Raw genomic sequence first — 23,508 nt, 5'->3', positions numbered from 1 at the left:
GCAGAACTCCTCGCCCGCGATTGGCTGGATTTTTATCGCCTTTCATTGGTCGATCAGCGGAATCCCCGTCAGCGATTGGCTGGATTTCATGTCAATCAATATCAACCCGCTTCACGTTTCCAATTGGCTGCCGAAGACACGAGAGGTAGACCTTTAATTCCGCCGGAGTAAAGCAACTACGAAAGAGAACTATTTGTGCATTTTAAAGGTATGAACTGCTTATTTACTGTATATTTTGTGCCGTGTGTTAAGTTAACTTTAGACATTGTGTGCATGACGAGTTAGTCAGGGTCATATCACTTAATGTGCGACATCATTAGCAGATATAGTGTCCGTGACCCAGTTTGTTTATATTATATTCGCACGTTCGGACTTTCCCCTAATACTATAATTTTATAAATGTATTATTTGCAAACTTTAAATAGCGAATGATTATTAGCAGCAAATGACTATCAATGTACAACATTGTTCACAGTCAAATAAACAGTGTTGTTGTTTTCAAGTCACCCATGCTAATGCCAATAGAATATTCAAAGTAACATGGTAAACAATATAGAGACTTCTAAATGAATGACTGTGCAAATATAAAACCAACTTTACCTCTGTCTTGATTGAGGTAAAGATGGTTTTATATTCATACATTCGTTCAGTGACAGCTCCATACATTGTTTACCATGGTACTTTGAATATTTGGACTGAAATCACATGTACAGTAAGTATGACTTCAAAACAACATTAGCACTATTTAATTGACTGTGAACAATGATGTACTTTGATGGTTGTTGGCTGTTAATATTTTACTATTTAGAATTTCCAATTAATAATTTTCTGAGATTATATTATTAATGAGAAAGACTGCATGTGCAAATATAAAACCATCTTTACCTCTATTTAAACTTGAGCTTGTCCACTGTAGACTATTTATTATTATTGTTATTATTAGTAGTTGTAGTAGCAATAGTAGTATAATATTATTGATAACATAATAATTGTTATGGTGTACTAACCAATAACAAGGTGGTCAGGATGTCATTAGGGACACTTTTAGGAAGGGAAGTAAACTGTGTCATATATTTGACAAAAGATTAAAAGGGAAAGGTTAGCTTAACATCACAAAATATTCAATATTAGGTTAGTACTTTGTGTTTCAGTCAGGAATGTTTTGACTATGCAGTCTTTTCCACAGCATCGATGCTTCACAAAAGGATGGATAACTGGGATGCCGTAATGATGATCACAGAAATCCGAAATGAAGGCAGTAGTTCTGTTTCTGTTTACTACAAGGAATATCTTTCCAGATGAGGAAATTACCCACAACTATGGTGATTCTTCTTGGCCATGGCATTCAAGGGTGAGTATGTGCTCTCTTTAAGACTGTTTTCTATTATCAGAGGACACGTTTGTTGTATTGTGTTGTGGATTTCATTTATTGGTTTATTTTTTGATGTTTCAAATTACTCTAAAGAAATAACTTCATTGCTTGTGCATGTTTTTATACTTTTGTTCTATTCCTGATATGCACACACAATAGTTGCGTATGTGACAGTAGATAATTACACTTTGGTTGTTATTGTTTCTACTTATATTAGTAGTGGTAGCCACTTTGTACATCTTCTTCAAAAAGATTAGCAACATTAAAAAACATGCACATCATGAAAAGAGAAAGTGAATACAGTCTGTATTGAAGAGAAAGTAAGTTAACACTTCTTAACATGATCTGAGTTTACATCCAAAACTGCAAATGTAACTTATGTGGAAAATTAAAACAATGCATTAAAACATTTGCAAACAATCACAGTTTCCATCAAATGGGTCAAAAAGAATAAAATCATCACTTTGCAAATATTTTTTGCCTTAATCTTGTGTTTTTCTTACTCACTTTTACAGGAATTGCATGAAGCGTCATTGGTGACTGAGATTGAATGCAGTGCGAAAACTTCCATGTCAGGGAAAGAGAAAGTAAGTGAATTGAAAGAGTGCCTGTTATGCATTATAAAAGGTCACATATTTCGGTTTTGGGGTCTTCATCAACAGGCTGATCTGCATGCAAGGTCAAAAACACTTTTATTATCCTAAAATATGCATTTATTTTTACCTAATTATCGCAGTGACTCCCATATGATTTATTCAGCGATTAATTTGTTTCCAAACCCCTCCTTTGCGTGAAGCTAATCTAGGAGTGATTGGTCTGATGACCCAGTCTGCTGTGATTTGGTAGACTGCGTTCAGCATGAGGCGGAGAGAAACACCCACCACGGTTATGAAGGAGCCACACTGCAGAGTATATGTGTGGGCACTATGCAGGAGTGCATTAAAGCATTGCAGTTAAACACCAGCATGTCGCTCTATTCGTAACCATAACCTAACCCCAAGTAATAACAGCGACACGCATTCAGTATTAATCCACACAGTGGCAAAAGTTGAACTATTCTGAAAATTGATTGCAGCATATGTGTATGAACAGCTGATTGTGCCCATAGCAATGACAAACAGCAGGGGATTGTGAGTTCGGAAACTCATTTAAATCGGTAAAGGAAGAAGCAGGCGTTGAGTTTTAAACATGGTTTGGACACAATAGGTAAACAGCCCATACAGATTTAACCTGAGAGATACAGTACAAGCACTGATCTATAGTAGATGCGTGATTACAAGCTGTGCAGGGTGATTACAAGTTACAACACACAATTAAATACATATTTTGCAAACTACACAAAATGAGGCAACCATTTTAATCACATCTACAGGTCATGATCTGGAGGAAGAAAAAATTGGTCCATATGAACTGTGAATCATTTATAATAATCACTCATTTATAATGTCACTCGTGTAGCCAATAAGATTATCGCAAAAACTAAGCACTGTGCTCAGCCATAGTTCATTAAACTTGAACCTTTGGTTCATTGAGATCATCTTTAATATAAGATACTCTTTTATATAATATGACTTTCCTGAATTTCAAAGCCTGAATACAAGCACCACAACTAAAAGTCTGACACTAGGCTATAAACGAACTATACCATGATCGTCACCTCATCACCATCAACCTGTTCACTGTGAGATATTTCATGTTCAACAGCACCTGTAGTCTCATTTAGCAACTTCTTAGCAACCAGCTTTACAAAGACACCTAACAGCTTTAAAAAAATCACAAATGTGGTGTAACTGGTGTGTTTTATATCTTAGAATAAAACATGAATGTATTTTAATAATAATAATAGCTTTTATTTGTAGGCGCCTTTCAAAGCACTTAAGGAAACCTTACAGCAGATCACAAGCACATCATAAATATACAAGCAGTAAAATTGACAATCAGCATAATATTAAACCAGAAAATCACTAAAGGCTATCATAAACAAAAACATTTTTATCTGAGATTTAAAATCAGAACTAGAGTCCACCTAGCGAATGAGCAAAGGCAGGGAGTTTCATAACTGGTGCTGTACAACTAAAAGTCCTGCCACCAAATGACGTCATCTTAAAGTTTGGGACAGATAACAGTTCTGCAGAAGATGATCTCAGTGAGCGCAAAAGAGTGTACAAATGAAGATCATTTCTTAAGCTTGCATTAAACATAGACCTTATTTTAGGGACCTTATATTTACAAATATGCCATTCCAAAAAAAAAAATTACACTTAGAGATGCCTATTTCGGTACATTTTCTCAACCGACAACCGATGCTCATTGACCGAATATTAACCACTAATCGGTCAGATTAATATTAAATGATCATTTAATACTTTTTTTTTTCTAAATGTTGTCTATTTTGTGTCTGACACATCAAAAAGGCCTATTGCATTTTAAAGTATTGATTTATTTTAATATGTGAACAACAGTATAGAGCATGAACAACAGAACATTATAAAATCTTCACGCACAGTGTTTCCAACAGCATAGAAAAAAAAGAATAAACTAAATAAAAAGAGTCAAATTAATAGGCATGCCCTAAATATTTTCTTTTCAGTTAAATTACAAATTTAGATTACAAAACAAAAACACTGACTAAATCCTTTTTAAGAACCAGCATGCTGTTTATTTCCAATCATGTTTCTTTTTGTTTTTTGTTTAATTTAAATAAAAATAGCAGGCTACCTCAAATCATTTGCTCTACAGAAGATAAGCATTTAATTAATGCTCCTCTCTAATTCTTATATCACAACGTCTGTCAACATTTTTTTTTATAGAAGTCTTTATTTTAAAGATTATATCTTGAGCATCTGATTTTACCTCAGTGCTTGTGTGATTTTAGTTGCACTGTCCTCAGTAGCACAGAAATATCAGTATATCAATATAGGCTTTGCTGAAAGGCTGGTTATGTCTTACCAGCAAAGAGATATAATAATGTTATTAGAGATTTTAAAGCCAATACAGATTTAACCTGAGAGATACAGTACAAGCACTGATCTATAATAGATACGTGATTACCAGCCGCGCATGGATGATTACAAGTTACAACACACAATTAAATACTTATTTTGCAACTACACAAAATGAGGCAACTATTTTAATCACATCTACAGGTAGTGATCTGGAGGAAGTAGAAATTGGTCCATATTAATTGTGAAACTTACTGATAATGTTAGATGTAGGAGGGCTGACCACTGTTTTTGACTGTTTTTCCTGGCTTGTTGTCTCAAAGGCATTGTTGTGACGACCCTCTCTGATTAAAATATACCCCTCTAATAATTTATAATAATCACTCATTTATAATGTCACTCGTGTAGCCAATAGGATTATCGCAAAAACTAAGCACTGTGCTCAGCCATAGTTCATTAAACTTGAACCCTTGCTTCACTGAGATCATCTTTAATATAAGATACTCTTTAGTATAATATGACTTTCCTGAATTTTAGAGCCTGAATACAAGCACCACAACTAAAAGTCTGACACTAGGCTATAAACAAACTATACCATGATCGTCACCTCATCACCATCAACCTGTTCACTGTGAGATATTTCATGTTCGACAGCACCTGTAGTCTCATTTAGCAACTTCTTAGCAACCAGCTTTACAAAGACACCTAACAGCTTTAAAAAAAAATCACAAATGTGGTGTAACTGGTGTGTTTTATATCTTAGAATAAAACATGAATGTATTTTAAGTTTGAGTTAACCATACACTACATAATTTTAGGGATTTAACAAATATGCCATTCCAAAAAAATTACATTAAAAAGTTGGAAGCAGAAGTGGTAAAACACAAACTCGCTTCTGGGTTTTTGTCTACAGGGATATCATAGTTCCACCACTCTATAGGGGTCGGTTTGGTTATTTATTGTCTTTTTAGGCTCGTTTTATATCTGCATTCACTGCCTTTCTGACCCAATCTTGTGCCTTTCCTTTTCATGTTTACAGCAATTATGTGAAAAGTCATCAATGGCAATGATTGAATGTGGTTCGAAAAATTTCTACGTCAGGGAAGGAGAAAGTAAGTGAATTAAATTTTCCTTTTTGATAAAGGCCAGGTTTCCATCTAAAGCTGCAAATGTAACTTGTGTGGAAAATTGAAATATTCCCAAAACATTTGTGAACAATAATCATTTGCATCAAGCTAGTTCGGACAATAAAATCATCACTTCACAAATCTTCTTGCCTCAATCCTGTTTCTTTTTTTCTCTTTTACAGGAATTGCATGAAGAGTCATTGGTGACTGGGATCAAATGCTGTTCGAAAACTTCTAAATCAGGGAAAGAGACAGTAAGTAAATTTAATATCCTTCTTAATGCTGACCATGTTAGAAATGGAGGTAGGGATGTTTTAGTACCCTTTTTCCCTTCCCGATACTGATTCTCATACCTGAGCTCAGGGAATTAGCCAAAAGTAAGTACTAAACCGATACCTGAGTGGGTATCTGTAGAAACAGTTGTGTATAATACTAGCCCTGTTTATCCATTAATAAAATGGTACAAACACATACAGCAAACTAGGGTAAAGTTTTACAATATAACTGTATAAAAACAGTGCAAAAAGAGATATAAAAAATAAAAATGAATACTATAGAAAAATAACATCTTTGTATCTCAATATTCAGAAACTTAAAAAAATATAAAAATAAAAAGACACTTGTTGATTTTAAAGAAAATTTAGAAATTTATTGAGAAGGAAATATAGCCTAAACTTATCAACAACAGATTATATCATTGTCATACTGTATAGAATGCCCGTAAACAGTGTAGCCCGTAGACTAGTTGACGACAAAGTTTTTTTTTTTTTCCATTTAGATTGTTTCATCTGTCAAATGAAGCCCTGTTCTTTACTTTTATTTAAAGTATAGGCCTAGGATTGCATTACTTTGCGTACATTTTTATAGTTTATAAAGCTATAAAATGAAAGTCTCAGTTTGGTGTGGAGTTATCATATGCATAAATCATTTAAGTCAATCAGCATTTGTTTGATTTGTAGATTAGGCTATGCAGGCTATTTTAGAAATGGATCTTTTATAAGGACTATTATTAACTGTAATTCTTCAAATGAAGAAAGGTTTAGCTATTTGTTGATTGTATTTATGATGTTGCCGTGTTGAGCACACTTGGAGCAAGTGAAAACCCCAACGCTTCGACTTCCACTTCTTCTTTCCACTGCTTCTTTCTCAACTTGTGCAAATACATGAAGGTGTTTATGATGCAGATCCAGGACAGAGGCAATCACCAATAGCCTTAGTTTGGCATCAACTTGTCTGTGTCAAACTGTGACAAGTCTTTTCACTATTTTCATTATGCTTCTTTTATCAAAATATGTCTGTAGGGACGTGGGGTTGCACATATCATAATGAGTTAACAAATAGCCCTATGTGTTGCAAAATAAAATAATAGTACATTTTAATTGTTTAACTAATACCATAAAATGGTTAAAAATGCATCCTTTCAGTTAACGGTTAAACGATTAATATGAATATCTCTAGTTTTCCTTCTGACCCCCATATTTGAACACATTAGTTGAATAGAGTGGTAGAATTATGATGTCACTTTGTAGACAAACCAGCAGTCAGCATCACGCTGGTTCCTTTGACAAAAAGCCAATAGGCAAATGTAACTTATGTGGAAAATTAAAATAATGCATTAAATGTTTCAGATAATCACTGTTTCACTCAAATGAGTCAAAGAGAATAAAATAATCACTTAGCAAATCTTCTTGCCTCAATCTTGTGTTTCTCTTTCTCACTTTTACAGGAGTTGAATGAAGAGTCATTGGTGACTGGGATCAAATGCAGAGCGAAAACTTCCAAGTCAGGGAAAGAGACAGTAAGTGAATTTAATTTCCTTCTTGATGCTAACCATGTTAAAACCTCAAATCAGAAAAGATAGGCACAATATGGAAAACACAAATAAAAAAGAAAGTACTGATTACTAAATTTACTTTGATTTGTATTTAATTGCAGATAATCCAATAGACATTATTTAATGTGTTTAATAAACACATATTCCAATTTTGGTTCTTGCAACATATTTCAAAAAAAGTAGTGACAGGAGGTTAGGGCTGTCATCAGATAAAATGGTTAAATGATGTGAAGTGAAACAGGTTAAAGAGGACACAGGTACTGGACTGGCCTGTCTGCAGTCCCGATCTGTTTCTAATAGAGAATGTGTGGTGCATTTCCAAGCATAAAATGCAACAACAAAGACCCCGTACTGTTGCCCACTTTGACTTGTTTGCAGTAAGAATGGTACAAATTTACACATGAAACACTTCATCACTTGCTGTCTTCAGTCGCTAAACATATTTTTAAGTGTTGTAAAAAGGAATGGCAACATTACACTATATTTTATTAGCAATTTTCATACTGTTTCTGATTTGTGGTTGTAGAAGGACGGTTGACCATCATTTTAGCCTGTTTTTCCTGGGCAGTTTTTCTCAAAAATGTTGTTGCGATGACTCTCTTTGAGTACAATATACCCCTTTTTGTTAATTTATAATAATAATGACTAGTGTATTGGGGGATGGGCATGACATGGTCATGAATTGTGTGGACAGTTTGGCCTTGTGAGGACACCCATGTTTTACACAATTGATGAATAGAGTTAGGTCTGTAATGAGTTCACTGTATAGTGTATTGGGGGATGGGCATGACATGGTCATGAAATGTAAGGACAGTTTGGCCTTGTGAGGACCTCTATATTTTACACAATTGATGAATAGAGTTTGGTTGGTTATGAGTTCACTGTATAGTGTATTGGGGGATGGGCATAACATGGCCATGAAATGTAAGGACCGTTTGGCCCCCATGTTTTACACAATTAATGAATAGAGTTTGGTCGGTTATGTGTTGGCTTTTTAGGCTCAATTTATGCTTACCATTTGCTCTCTTGTACAAAAACTTAAATAACAAATCAAATGAAATTGTAGATGTTGTCCATGAATTTTTCATCCATTTGCTTTTTCCTAACGCCTGAAATTGGCCAGGTAATAGTAGTTCATTATTTAAGTGTAGTACTTACTTAGCAAGCTGTCTGACCCAATCTTGTGCCTTTCCTTTTCACATTTACAGGAATTATGTGAAGTCATCAATGGCAAGGATCAAATGCAGTGCAGAAACTTCCACATCAGGGAAAGAGACAGTAAGTGAATTTAATTTCCTTCTTGGTATGAGCAGAGTTTCTATCCAAAACTGCAAATATAACTTACTGCAAACAAAATAATTTCCTCTTTGACAATGACAATGTTAGATGTAGAAGGGTTAAGTGCCATTTTAGGCTGTTTGTCCTGGGCTGTTATCTCAAAAACGTTGTTGTGATAACTCTATTTGAGTAAAATAGACCCCTTTCTAATAGGGATATCAAATTCCACAAAATCCTGTGATCCATGATCATTTAAATTAGCGATAAATTATCAATTAATCATTAATCACCACTCCATAAACACAATAGATAAAGTTTTGAATGTTTTGCAGTATTAAAGAAATCACCCAAGCACTTTCCATTTGGAGACTTGCAGTAATTAATACCTTAGTTCTTATAAACAGTCGTTTATAACATTCATAATTAATGAATTTGTTACTGAAGAATAAAAACAATACACACTATGCTCTTTGCATAAAGATCACTGCAAAATAAGCTTAGTGCTTATTTTATGTATAAACTATAAATATAAAAAAATAAAGAAATTAAGTAATGGAACATTATATGTAAAAAATCTAAATGTATATAAAGTAGTAGGCTAGGCTAAATAAAGGTGCCTTAAAGCTTCTGTGAAGAACAGACTATATATGATAGTTGACACAATCTCAATAAACACTTGGTGCTTGATCTCATATAGGCTACATTATTTTAAGACATTCAATACGACATTGATAGGATCTGTTGATGTCAAACTTATGTTTCATTTTTAATATTAAGACATTTCCTCTGTAATACTACTATTATCCCTCATCACCAGTAAAATAACCAGCCTTTGTATTTCATATATTTTAAATGTAGATTTTCCTGCCAGTTTGATGCAGGCAAATGAAATTTAGGCCAATCTTACTTGTTACTCTTTCACCTGAACTCGCCATTGGAACAAGACTTGGAGACTGAACTAAGAACTGGTTTTAATTTCCCATCTGAAAATGAAAACTGGCAAAGATTTATTGTACTGGAATCACTGACTGATGACATGCCCCTGACCAAACTGTCCCCTTTTGCGATCCACAAAGGAATCACAGGAATTGCAGGAACAGTAAAAGACATTAAAAAGCTGCGATCTGGACAAATTTTGGTGGAATGTGCTAGGAAAGCTAACTCAGAAAATTTACTACAAGCAACAACTTTGGCTGGAATCACTATGAAAGCATTCCCTCATTCTACCCTGAACAACAGCAAAGGTGTAATCCGCACCAGAGAATTACAAGATATGGACGAATCTGAAATCGCTTTAGAATTAAAACCAATAGGTGTAATCGACGTAAAAAGAATAATCATCAAAAAGGATGGGCAGATGATTAAAACGGGAACATACATCCTGACCTTCAACAGACCACAACCACCAGAGAAAATCAAACTTGGATATTTAAGTGTTGCTGTAGATATATTCATACCAAATCCACTGAGATGTTTTAAATGCCAGAAATTTGGTCATGGATCTGCAGGATGCAAAAATAAGACAACATGTCAAAACTGTGGTGAGGATGATCATGGAATGAACTGCACAAAACCTCCTAAATGTAAAAACTGCCTTGGAGATCATGCAGCCTCATCAAAGAATTGTCCCATTTGGCATAAAGAGAAAGAAATACAAAAAATAAAACACACAAGGAAGATGAGTTATCCTGAAGCTCGTAAAATAGTTGAAGCTCTTGCTGCCTTCTGTCTGAAAAAGCCCTATTCTGTTGCAGTCACACCAAACACTCAATCAATAAGTTGTCAGACGGATCTAACTTGGCTATTCAAGGACAAACCTCAAACCATAAGCAACACCAAAAATTCAACTTCCCAAAAAACAAAAAATGAACTCATTCAAACTGGACCAATTCAAGACTCATACCTAGAACAGAAAGAATCAAAAGTGAAAAAGAAAACTCCAAGTACAACAAATCAACAACCAAATCAAGATAAATGTCGAACTCACAAAGATGACAATCCTAAAGATATTGAAATGACGGAGACAATGACCAGTCGTAGTCGTAGTCTCTCACCTAAATGTAAAAATAAAGGACCTGTACCTATATTTCCCACTTGAGAATAAACAATCACATAATACAGTGGAATTGTCGGGGACTAAAAACCAACTTTGCAGAATTACAGCATTTAAATTCTGTTTTTAACCCACTTGCCTATTGTATTCAGGAAACCCACTTATCTCCAAATGATGCCTTAACTTTTAAAGGTTTTAATATGATTAGTATATGTGGACCAAACATACAACGACCCTCAGGAGGATCAGCTATCCTAGTGAGAAACGACATTATCCACAGTCAAGTTGTATTGGACACTCAATTACAAGCAACAGCAGTTCAACTTACTCTACATAAAACAATAACAATATGCTCTATCTATATCCCACCTCATGAAGCTGTAATACCTCAAGAACTGGACAAACTTATTTCACAATTACCAACTTCATTTTTACTGATGGGTGATTTTAACAGCCACAACATCTTATGGGGTGATGATCACTGTGATGCCAAAGGAAGAAGAATGGAAACTTTTATAGAAAATAATGATTTATGTCTTTTAAATGATGGAACCAAAACATATCTTCATCCAGGACATGGTATTTATACAGCAATCGATCTGACAATATGTAGTGCTGATCTTTTACTTGACTGTTCATGGAGAGTATGGAATGATCTATGCGGGAGTGACCACTTCCCAATTATCCTCACATTTCCACAACTGGATGTAACAAGTAGACCTTCAAGATGGCAACTCAAGAAAGCAGACTGGACCACCTTTCAAACCATGTGTTGTGAAAAATTTATGTCAGCTACCCAAGATAATTAGAACTCAATAGAAGACTTCACTCAGCAGTTAATCGCTATAGCAGATGAAACCATCCCAAAGACATCAATAAAACCACAACGAAAGACAAATCCCTGGTTTAATGAACAATGTAAAAAAGCTATTGAAACTCGGAAAAAAGCAGAATGTGCTTTTAATAAACATCCAACTACCCCAAATTTTATCCATTTTAAAATTTGTAGAGCCCAAGCTCGCAGAACCCTAAATGAAGCAAAGAAACAAAGCTGGAAACAATTTGTATCCAGCTTAACTTATTATACTCCCATGAAGAAGATTTGGAACATGATCCGTAAAATGAAGGGAAAGGAAAATGGAACTCGCATACAACATATTATAAAACAAGGAATACTTCAAACAAAGGAAATGGACATAGCAAATACATTAGCTGAAGCCTTCGAAAAGAATTCATCAATAGAGAACTGCCTCCCAGCATTTCAAATCATACGAGCACAGCAGGAATGCAAAGAACTAAATTTTTATTCTGACAACAAAGAAGTATATAATCAACCTTTTAAAATTAAAGAATTAATAAATTCTTTAAAATGCTCACATGATACAGCCATTGGACCAGATAAAATCCATTACCAGTTTTTAAAACACTTACCATATAGTTCACTATGCCTCCTACTGGACGAGTTCAACAACATCTGGTCTTCGGGAAAAATTCCAGCTTCGTGGAAAGAAGCAACAGTAATAGCTATACCTAAACCAGGAAAAGACCACACTGATCCAAATAACTACAGACCAATTGCTCTGACCAGTTGTTTATGTAAAACGATGGAAAGAATGATTAACAACCGTCTTGTCTGGACACTAGAAAAAAACAAACAACTAACTGACTACCAGTGTGGATTTAGACGTGGAAAGAGTACATTGGATCAGTTAATCCGACTAGAAACTTATATCAGAGATGGATTCATCAGAAAAGAACATGTTGTTGCTGTTTTCTTTGATTTAGAAAAAGCTTATGACACAACATGGAGATATGGAATTTTAAAAGATCTTCACCAAATGGGATTTAGAGGAAAACTTCCTACCTTCATTTTAAACTTTCTCACTAGAAGAAACTTCAGAGTCCAAGTGGGAAATTCCCTTTCAAATACCCACCAACAAGAACTCGGAGTACCTCAAGGAAGTATACTCTCGGTCACACTCTTCAGTATTAAAATAAATAGCATTGTGGAAATCATTGCTCCAAATATGTTCTGCAGCATCTACGCGGATGATTTATGTATCTGTTACAGAGGGAAGAACATGAATACAATTGAAAGGCAATTGCAGTTAAATATTCACAAAATTAACCAGTGGGCTGCCGAAAATGGTTTTAAGTTCTCTAAAACAAAAACTGTTTGTACACATTTCTGTATCCAGCGATCACTTCATCATGATCCAGAACTTTTTATCAATGGAAATATGATCAAAGTTGTTAAAGAAATCAAGTTTTTAGGTCTCCTTTTTGATAACAAAATGACTTTTATCCCTCATTTAAAATTTTTGAAAAACAAGTGTCTCAAAGCTATGAACATTCCTCAAGGTGAAAACCCCACTCAGTGTTTGTGCTGCAAAACTCCTATTACTGTAAAACATATTTTACTGGACTGTCCTGCTTTTACTGATTCCAGAAGGACTTTTTATGAAATTAACTCTTTTAAGGACATTTTTGACAAAGTGGAACCAGAAAAGATTTTAGAATTTTTATCATGTATTAACACAAAAAAATCTTATTTAATTTATGTTTTATTTTGTTTGTTGATTTTTAAATTGTATATTTATTGTTGAAAGATTCCTGCCATGAAGATAGCCTTGGTTGCTGACATGGCACTAAATAAAAATTACATTACATTACCTGAACTCGCCACGAGTAAGATGGAGAAAATGAAAGCACATCAGCATAGATGAAAATTCAGATGCTTAAGACATAATCTGTAAAATAATGACTTATTATAAACTTTGTCCTATATTTGCTACAAACTTTAAAACTAACAGAGGTTTGGGATAACTCAGAAACTCATTGTGAGAATGGAGAGGCTCACCGCATGTCTGGCCGTGATGCACGATTTTTAAAATTAGAGTCTGCATGCACCAATTCGTGCCAGTCTGTCAGATGAAATTGCTTAAAACACCTTAACATTTTAGAGAAACTAGTTAAAGTTTGCATAACCAATGATTGATCTTATCCACCCGTGACCCACTCATAATTAAACATCACATAGCCTACTTTTTGATTACCTGACTCAGGAAGGCAGCACACACATATATAACCAATCAAAACAGGGTTATATACATCCACCCTACAGAACATAAACTGCACACACTTGATTATTTAATGTGTGAAGTCATGGACGAATGTCTCGTAGCTCAAATCATAACTTATCCTTTAATGTCCATGCGTAATCGGTCATCGTCGATAAGGTCTGTCGATTAAACAGGTTACTGACAATCAATCGATCATTGAGTAACTGTTAGCATCCCTACTCTCTATTAATATATAATAATAACTAGTGTATTGGGGGATGGGCATGACATGGTCATGAATTGTGAGGACAGTTTGGCCTTGTGAGGACCCCCATGTTTTAACACAATTGATGAATAGAGTTTGGTCGGTTATTCGTTCACTGTGTAGTGTATTGTGGGATGGGCAAGACATGGTCATGAATTGTAAGGACAGTTTGGCCTTGTGAGGACCCCTATATTTTACACAATTGATGAATAGAGTTTGGTCGGTTATATGTTGGCTCATTTTACATCTGACAATATGATTTTTGTCCAACATGTACAATAGAGATGCACAGATCAGCTGAAATGGCACCTGAATCCGCAGCTTCATACTAATTAGGGTTGTGACGATGAGGAAATTTCCCCACTGGTTAATCGACATGTGACAACACCGGTAATACTGGTATCACTGTGGGAGTGGGCGTTTCTTCTTTTTCTCTTTTTTTTCTGCTTTTAAATAGCTTATAAATGCGTGCGTATAATACTTTCAGTTTTGCGGGAGTTGCCAATTCGGCATCAATTGTTTGAATGGATGAAAAGGAAACTACAAAAAAAATCACTGTTATTAAACAACACAAAATTTTATTAACATAACGAATAAAACACAACAATGCTACAGGCTGAAAAAACTGGAAGTTGGAACCATACAAATAACAACCATAAACGCCTATATTAACAGCTTAGTCCTTATGATATGAACAATTCGTTTATAAAATGCATTATTACTGAATCTATAGGCTATTGAAGAATAAACCGAATTTGAAATATGGTCCTTGCATAATGATCACAACTAAACAAGCTAGCACTCATTTTATATATGAACTATAAATAAAAAATAATAATAAAAAATGTTAATAAATGGAACATTATGTAAAAAAAAATTAAAGACTACAGGCTAAATAAAAGCGCCTCGTCAGAGCTAAACATCACCGTTAATCACTTCTGGTGTGCGACCTACTTTACACTGTCAGTGGCAGAATACACACAGCACTGGCAAGACGTTTTATTTTTAGTTTTATTTGTTGCAGATTTGCGTGTTGTTCCTTTTTAAAAATACAGTTTATTTTTAAAATCTCTCAAGTTAATGTTGTCTATTGAGTAACAATCTCCCTCGGATTGGAGTTAGGTGCGCAGTAAGATGGACCAACACTGCCCTGTAAGTTAACACACTGCATACTGTAGGTCCACAGCTCTGGTGTGTTATGAATTACATGTTTTAAATGACGATGATAAATGCTACGTTTAGTTTTTACTGTAAAATATAGATTATAACCCAGTACACAGTAAAATAATATTTTTTAAATGGTTTGCCTATTGACGGCGTATAGGCTAACCATTAAACTTAAATAGGCTGAGCATATTTTTATTAATATTAAAACACATTACAACAAACTAGCCACCCTTTGATTTTTTTTTCGTTTACGTATATTTTTATCAAACGAAAAATGCAATGAATAGTTTATTTTGGTTTTCATTTTATTAGAAATAATATAATATATATAATTTAAATTCTACACAACTCCATGGCCCCAATTGCGTTTTGACAGATATCCTAGATAGACTTTCTGGCTCAAAGACATTTATGCCTGTTAATTTCAGCGCTGTATTTTGACAGATTTCGCAAAGGCTTCAGCTATTCTACCTGTCAGCTGGTACCACCCTCAGTTTTGCAACTTGACTCGTTAGGCGTCTGTGTCTGGATGACAGCGAGAGAGAGAGAGGGAGAGAGATGAGATCAGACCTCAGATTCAGTAACTGAGACGTGTGGCCGCACGTCTCAGTTACTTTTTTGCAATTTTTAATACCGGCTCATCTAAATTAACTTTTCATTTATTAAAAGCCAAAATATAGCCAGACAGATGAAGCAACTTTTTTGAAAAGAGCATCCTCTGTGATAAAAGACGTGCGCACACACAGGTTAGCCTACACTCTTGTCGGCCTATTCTTTATTGATTTTTTGTAACATTAAATGCGTAATAATCAATTGCAAAAAAGAAGAGCTGAACTTTGAAAAAAGTGCTCACGGCTGTTGCCGCGATAGTTGCTTTGTTTCTCTGCAGTTGGATTATTAATGGCGCGGCAATGCTAAATAAAAAAAAAAAGATAATTTATAAAAAAAGAGATAATTTATTATTAAACATTGTGAGATGATGGCTGCGTGATTTTTAAATTGAGAGTATGCGTTGCATATTTATGGCTATTGATCTTATCTACCCACGACCCACACATAGTTGAACATCAAGTATAGGTGTGTTGAAAATGAGTGTATAAATTAGTTGTTTCCTCCAACTGCTGCCACCTTTGACAGTCAAAGTTTGCAGATTGCCTCATTAACGTCTTCAGGTTCTCTTTTTGCATTTGGTTAAAACCCCAAAATATAGCCAAACAAGCGCTTTTGCATTGCGTTTTGACACTTATGCGTCCGCCATTCTTTCTGTAAATTCGACTCCTCTCGTTCTCTTGATATGATAAATGAAATATGACGCATTGTAGCTATGTTCAGATGATAATTATAGTGCATGCTCTCGTCTTAAGTAAATTCTCAAGAGCTATAATCTGCACATCTCTGATAGTAAAATAATATGTTAAGCGTTAACGTTTTTAAATAAACATTTATTTATAAAAACAAAAGATTGTCTTTAGACAACATTTTCTTCATTTTCAAATAATACAGAAAGTAAAAATAAGACCTTTAGCTTTTACAGATACAGGAACAAGATAAAAAAGGGTGCCACTTCAGTCTAAACAGCAGCTAGGTTATGTTTACTTGGCCTTTTTCTTCGCACTGTGCATTAACAGAATAGCATCTACTGTGCCTGGATTCGGGAGATTCTGCCTCGCCTCCTAAAAGCGGCTGCAGCACTGAATGAGCGTTCGTTTGCACCACGTGTTGTAAGAATGAACAAGATTCACCTCGCAAGGTGCTGCAGTCGTGGAAAAAGCGATCTTGTTTGTCCCAGAACGAGAGCATATTTTCCTCTGATAACTCTTACTGAAACTTTGAACAGCAGGCTACTCTTGCACTTCATCCATTATTTTGGGCGTCTCACATGATTATTCTGCAAAGCCCACTCTCTGCTTTTTTTGCTGGTCCACTGCCATGTCCTGCTACATCCACCCGCAACCGACCCGCAATTAATCATAATGTATGTTTTTATTACCCGACACATGGATTATCTGCATCGCCCGCTGATATAACCGCAATCTGTGCATCACTAATGTACAAATTGTTTTGGTATTGATTTGACATTTTTGCGTCAATAAGGTTTACCTGATGTGCACACTTTTTAGCCTGGACATTAATTTAATAATAACTGCAGCAACTTTCAGGCTGTCAAAAGGAAGTATTCAGTTAGTTTTTAATTTAACAGGCATATCATCTCATTAATTTTTTTTTTTTTGCTTTACAAATTGATGCATGCATATAAAAGTTGTGGTATGTTTAGCATGTGAATTGGATTTTAATAAAAACTTTCCCTCTGTACAGTGTCGCCATGAAGTACACAGTGCTGTTATTTCCAGTTTGGATTCTAGCGATGATTGTAGTGGTCCTATGTCAAGTAGAACATGAAAACTTCAACTTGCAAATGTAAGTATTTATGTCACCAATAATTAGCGTATAAATATACGTGTCATATTTTTTTAGTCTGTGTTCCTCAGTACAATATGGATTTCTCCTGTAATTTCAAGATAAATTAAATTCAGTCTTATAACATGCATTCATTTTACAAAAAACTACACATTTAGCATGGTTGTATGTTGTCCTATGTAAAATAAAAATATTTTACAGCACAGCAAACACCATAAATTAAATAAAACACATTTACAGGTGCTGGTCGTATAATTAGAATATCTTCAAGAATTTTAGATATTTTATTCATTTCATTCAAGCTGTGAAACTTGTATAATGTATACATTCATTCTACACAGACTAATAGTTTTCAAGTGGTTATTTCTTTTGATTTTGATGACAACTAAAAATGAGAAATATGAAAAGTGTGTAAAAAGGTTCAGTATTGAAGACACCTGGTGCCACACTAGCTAATTAAAGCAAAACAGAGCTCGCAGAGCTCTTGGTCCAAACACATTAATAGTGAGGCGAAGTAAAGAAAAAGATGTGGTAAAACAAGAGTGTACAAGCAATAGGTATAACTGCACCCTGGAGAGAATTGTGAAACAAAGCTCAATCAAACATGTGGGGGAAATTCACAAAGAGTAGACTGCAGCTGGAGTCAATGCTTCAAGAACCACTATTCATAGATGTATGCAAGACATGACTTTCAGCTGTCACATTCCTTGTGTCAAGCCACTCTTGAATAACAGACAGCATCAGAAGCATCTTGCCTGGTCTAAAGACTGGACTGATGCTGAGTGCTCCATACTTATGCTCTCTGATGAAAATGCATTTGGCATTTTCTTTAGAAATCAGGGTCCTAGAGTCAGGAGAAAGAGCGGAGGGGCACACAATCCACAGGTGTTGCTTGTGTTCCAGTGTAAAGTTTCCACAGTCAGCAATGGTTTGGGGTGCCATGTCATCTGCTGGTGTTGCGACACTGTTTTCTCTGAGGTCCAATGTCAACGCAGCTCTATACCAGGACGTTTGAGAGCACTTCATGCCTCCTGATGCTGACCAACTTTATGGAGATGCAGATTTCAATTTCCAACAGGTACCTGTCCATGGCACCTGCACACAGTGCCAAAGCTACTAGTACCTTCTTAAAATAAAAATCGCCTACCTTAACCCCATAGGAAATCTATGGGCTATTGTGAAGAGGAATATGCGGTATGCCAGACCCAACAATGCAGAAAAGCTGAAGGTCACCATCAGAGCAACCTGAGCTCTCAGAAAACTTGAGCAGTGTTGAACACAGACTGATCCACTCCATGCCACTCTGCAGTCATTCATGCTAAAGCAGCCCACACTAAGCATTGACCGCTGTGCACGCTCACACTTTTCATCTTCATACTTTTCAGTTGCCAAAGATTTCTAAAAATCCTTTCTTTGTATTGGTATGAAGTGATATTCTAATGCTGAGATGCTGCATTTGGGGTTTCCTTTAGTTGTCATCAAAATCAAAAGAAAAAAAAAACTTGAAATATATCAGTCTGTGTGGAATGAATGTATACATTATACAAGTTTCACAGGTTGAATGAAATTAATGAAATAAATCAACTAGGGATGCTCAAAATAATCGATTAATCGTTAACCGAAAGGGTGTGTTTGTAACCGATTAATGCTATAAGTTAAACGATTAAAAATATTATTTTATATATTTTTAGTTTGGCTGCAAAAGGGGCCGATTGAATGCGCCTTTGTGTTAAGAGGAGCATCTTTTGCACGTGGCTCATCCCAGAGCAGCAGTTTGTGTTGTCAAGACAACTACAGAGAACTTTTAAAGAGCTTGGTTTCCCCTACATTCATTCTTCCATGGCTGACTGACTGAATGACAGGTGCGCGATGTGTGAGGCCAGCAAACATGACGAAGCTTTCAGTTAAGATGAACACAGTTTCTATAGTTATAGGCTACTTTATTTATAGATAAAGTATGACTTTGTATATAATCACTCTATCTTGCTGGAGTTTAAAGCTGTTTCGCTTTACTACAGGACGCATTAACACCGCTCTGAAGGTCTAATCGATGTTTTAAGTTATCCAGAGCTGGATGAATGTACAAATCTTGAATATCACGATATTGTTAAATATTACAATTGTAACAACACAGACAGCAACACTTTTGCGCAATCAATACCCAGCTGATTCAGTCATTTCATAAGAGGACCGCCCGCGCTTCTTTTTTTCCTTTTTCCTTGTCAACATAAAGGCAGTGAGGTGCGGCTTGTTTTGGGCCCCTTGTTCAACTGCAAGACATGCTTAACTTGCGGGACGATAACGTATAACCCGTGCCTACAGACACATTTGCCAAAGAAGCAAAATGGAAGAAGAATATTAACAACAGCTTATAAAGCATGTATGTACATTAATGCAATATCATATTTAAACAACAAAACTGTTTACAAAAAGTCTACATATGCGCGCGTTGTTGTTGTCTTTTCATCAGGCATTGTGCGCACTTGAACCGCGAGAGAGAGGAAACCATATAGCAAGACATATTCTTTAAAATAATGATTTCTATTAAAAATGTAAAAGGTTTTGTGATTATAATAATAACAGCAAGGCATTAAATAAATGCATATTTTCCGTGGAGCAAGCAATTTGAGGAAGTCTGCGATTTTTATTTGACGGAAGAAAAAACATATGATTGGGCAGTCCTATGTATTTTATTCATTTTATTTAGTTTATTCTGTTCTTCTGTGCTAAACACTGCAGGTGCATGAAAATGCTCTATTGTTATGTTCTATTATTAATATGCTGGCATGTTAAAATAAATCATTATTTTAAAATGCAATATTTAATGTGTCAGACACAAAATAGACACGTCAATTTGTTTAATATAAAATTACTAGTAATCTAACCAGTTAACCGTTAATAACCGATTAATGAGTGGCGGTTGTCGGTTAGCAAAATTAACCGAAATGAGCATCCCTAAAATCAACTTTTTGAAGATATTTCAATTAAATGACCAGCACCTGTATTTAGCAGAAGAAATACACCAGTTAGGCAGCACTAAGGAACTGCTCTCTTATTGAGTAGGATGCAGAAAGCTTGCACTCTGATTGTAAAATAAGTCTTTAGTTTTTTTTTTTTTTTTTTTTTTTTACAATGTCAGTAAAAATATGTATTTCTGTATATTTGTATTTTTCTGTTGCAGACACCAAATCAAGGAAAGTTATGATAAAATTATGGAGCACACTGAAGTGGATGCAGTCATGGAACATTTTAAAGGGACACCTCACTACAAAAGCAGAGCGTGATCAATGCAAGATAGCAGAAGACCATGTTCTTAAAGAAAGAAGAACAATTGAAGTGACATTATGAGGAACAAAGGGGAAATGCTGATGTAAAAGAAATGTTGGAGTGCATTTCAACAAAGAAAAGCAAAACCTGTTCTTTGAAAGGGTTGGTTCATCCAAATATGAAAATTAGCTCATGATATATTCACCCTGATGTATATGACATTCTTTGTTCAGACGAACACATTAAGAGTTATTTTGAGTTTTCTCTGGGCACTTAAATACTATAATGGATGTGAAGTGTGGGCCTTTTTAGAACACTGAAAAAAGTACAACTGTCCATCTTCAAACCGTTCCAATACATGTCATGTCTTTTGAAGCAAATCAATATGTTTGTAACAAAAATGTTTCTTTTTTTATGAATTATAAACTACAGTTGCTACTTATGCGTTGGTGACAAGTACCTAACCGAATCAAAGAACAAATCAAAGATGTCCCAAACTTAGCCTACTGGACTTTTTGTGAACGAGAATACAGACATTGGCAGATTCATCATCCCATTGATCTGCTTCAAGACACGTTAACCTCCCAGACGTGTATAGGATAGTTTGACAACAGATATTTGGGCTTTTTTGAGTTTTAAAAGAGGTCACAATTCACTACCATTATAATGTTTGTAAGTGCGCTAAAAAATTCAAAATAACTCTTAACGTGTCTAATGCAGTCTCAGCCTCCACCGCTGAGACTGCAGCTCTGCACAAGACTTTTGGCCAGCGGATAAATTAAAATGGTCGTGCCCAACTTAATCTGGTTTCTCTCAAGGTTGTTTTTCTTCACTCGCCTCGGTGAAGTTTTTTTTTTTTCCCTCTCCGCTGTCGCCACCAGCTTGCATGGTTTGGGATTGGTAGAGCTACCCATTGATGAATTTGCTCTTCAGTGTTTGAACTCTCAGTAATGATTTAAATCACACTGAACTGAGCTAAACTGAACTGAACTTAAACACTAAAAACTGAACTACCCTGATCCAGTTACTATGACCATTTATGTGAAGCTGCTTTGACACCATTTACATTGTAAAAGCGCTATACAAATAAAGCTAAATTGAATTGAATTAAAAGAAGAATGTCATGTACACCAAGGATGGCATTACGGTAGGGCACAATGCCAATATTCCCCCTTAGTCCTTCCCCTTACCCCTACCCCTTGTTTTGCGCGTTCACGTCAAGGGGTAGGGCTGTCCCAATTCTCTTTAGCTTGAAGGCGTAGGGCTAAGGGGAAGGGGTGAATAGCCCTTTGAACAAAGATTTTTCAGGTCCACACTTGAAACCAAGGGGTAAAAAAATTTCCCAGAATACACCTGCCACAGCTGCACCCAGAAGTAAGGAGAATTTTTTTTATTTTTATTTATTTATTTTTTTTTTATGACAAACAAACATGTTTCAATATATTCATAACCACGTTCATGTTTTATTGTCATAGTTTTTTTTTTTTACGCTATAATTTGCAATCTATAATCCATAATAATAACTCCTTTGCAGCAGTCCCACAACATTCTGACACTTGATGACACTGGAATACCCTGCCAGAAAAGTATAGTGTCTGTGATGAGCTGTTTACAGTGTCTGCTATGATGTTAGTGTGGTTTTCGTGTGTTTACATAGATGAATATGGCCACTGTGTGTATATATACTGTACAGTTACAATCTTATTGCCACATTAGATCATTATGATAACATGATGTGCCTTCAGTGATTTCCTCAAGATAAATATCAAAAAATAACACAACTGAAATAACTACAGCAGTTGCGATCATCTGATCTCATACGAAGCATAAAATCACGATGGCATATGCTGTCCCAATTCTTATGGGTACATCTGAAGCCCTTCCCTTTAACTTTTGGTTGTAGGGGCAGAGGGGAAGGGGTAGGGGTACAAAAATAGAATTGGGATTGGGCCTAAATCAGTTTTCATTTTTTGGTTGAACTTTAAGGGGCAGGACCCTTAAAAATGCTGTCATTAAGCTGTTTTTTAAAGCTTTGTTGAATAAATGCATTTGAGACAGTGATTTACAGTTACAGGTTTTTTTATCTACCTATCTATCTCTCCCTCAGTCTGTCTGTCTGTCTATCCATTAGCTAGTCCAGTTAAACACTAACTGTCCTCATAGTCCAGTGTTAATAATGTGTGTCGGTGTGTATGAGTAAAGTCCAGTTAAACACTAACTGTCCTCATAGTCCAGTGTTGCTAATGTGTGTCGGTGTGTATGAGTAAAGTCCAGTTAAACACTAACTGTCCTCATAGTCCAGTGTTGCTAATGTGTGTCGGTGTGTATGAGTAAAGTCCAGTTAAACACTAACTGTCCTCATAGTCCAGTGTTGGTATTGTGTGTCGGTGTGTATGAGTAAAGTCCAGTTAAACACTAACTGTCCTCATAGTCCAGTGTTAATAATGTGTGTCGGTGTGTATGAGTAAAGTCCAGTTAAACACTAACTGTCCTCATAGTCCAGTGTTGCTAATGTGTGTCGGTGTGTATGAGTAAAGTCCAGTTAAACACTAACTGTCCTCATAGTCCAGTGTTAGTAATGTGTGTCGGTGTGTATGAGTAAAGTCCAGTTAAACACGGAATGTCCTCATAATGCAGGATTGTTGCTGTGTGTTTGTAACACTCATGGCTGTCCTCATAATGCACGATTGAGTCAGAAACGCCCACTTTTGCCCTGTCCCCAC

At 35.5% G+C, this 23,508-nt stretch overlaps 1 long non-coding RNA gene across 1 annotated transcript; it reads left to right on the top strand.

Annotated features, from left to right (window-relative positions):
- The first annotated feature begins 138 nt into the window (after positions 1–138).
- Positions 139–22,846, top strand: LOC147833160 (uncharacterized). The gene is made up of 9 exons (XR_015513719.1): positions 139–208; positions 1,187–1,351; positions 1,888–1,959; positions 5,354–5,426; positions 5,624–5,695; positions 7,168–7,239; positions 8,484–8,553; positions 17,417–17,518; positions 20,700–22,846. It is a non-coding gene; the product is annotated as an uncharacterized LOC147833160 (long non-coding RNA).
- The last annotated feature ends 662 nt before the right edge of the window (positions 22,847–23,508 follow it).

Source organism: Danio rerio, chromosome 17, assembly GCF_052040795.2.
Source record: "Danio rerio strain M-AB ecotype USA chromosome 17, GRCz13ab, whole genome shotgun sequence".
Classification (NCBI taxonomy): domain Eukaryota; kingdom Metazoa; phylum Chordata; class Actinopteri; order Cypriniformes; family Danionidae; genus Danio; species Danio rerio.
Note: the sequence above shows the minus strand (reverse complement) of the source record. Positions and strands in the feature narration are given on the sequence as shown.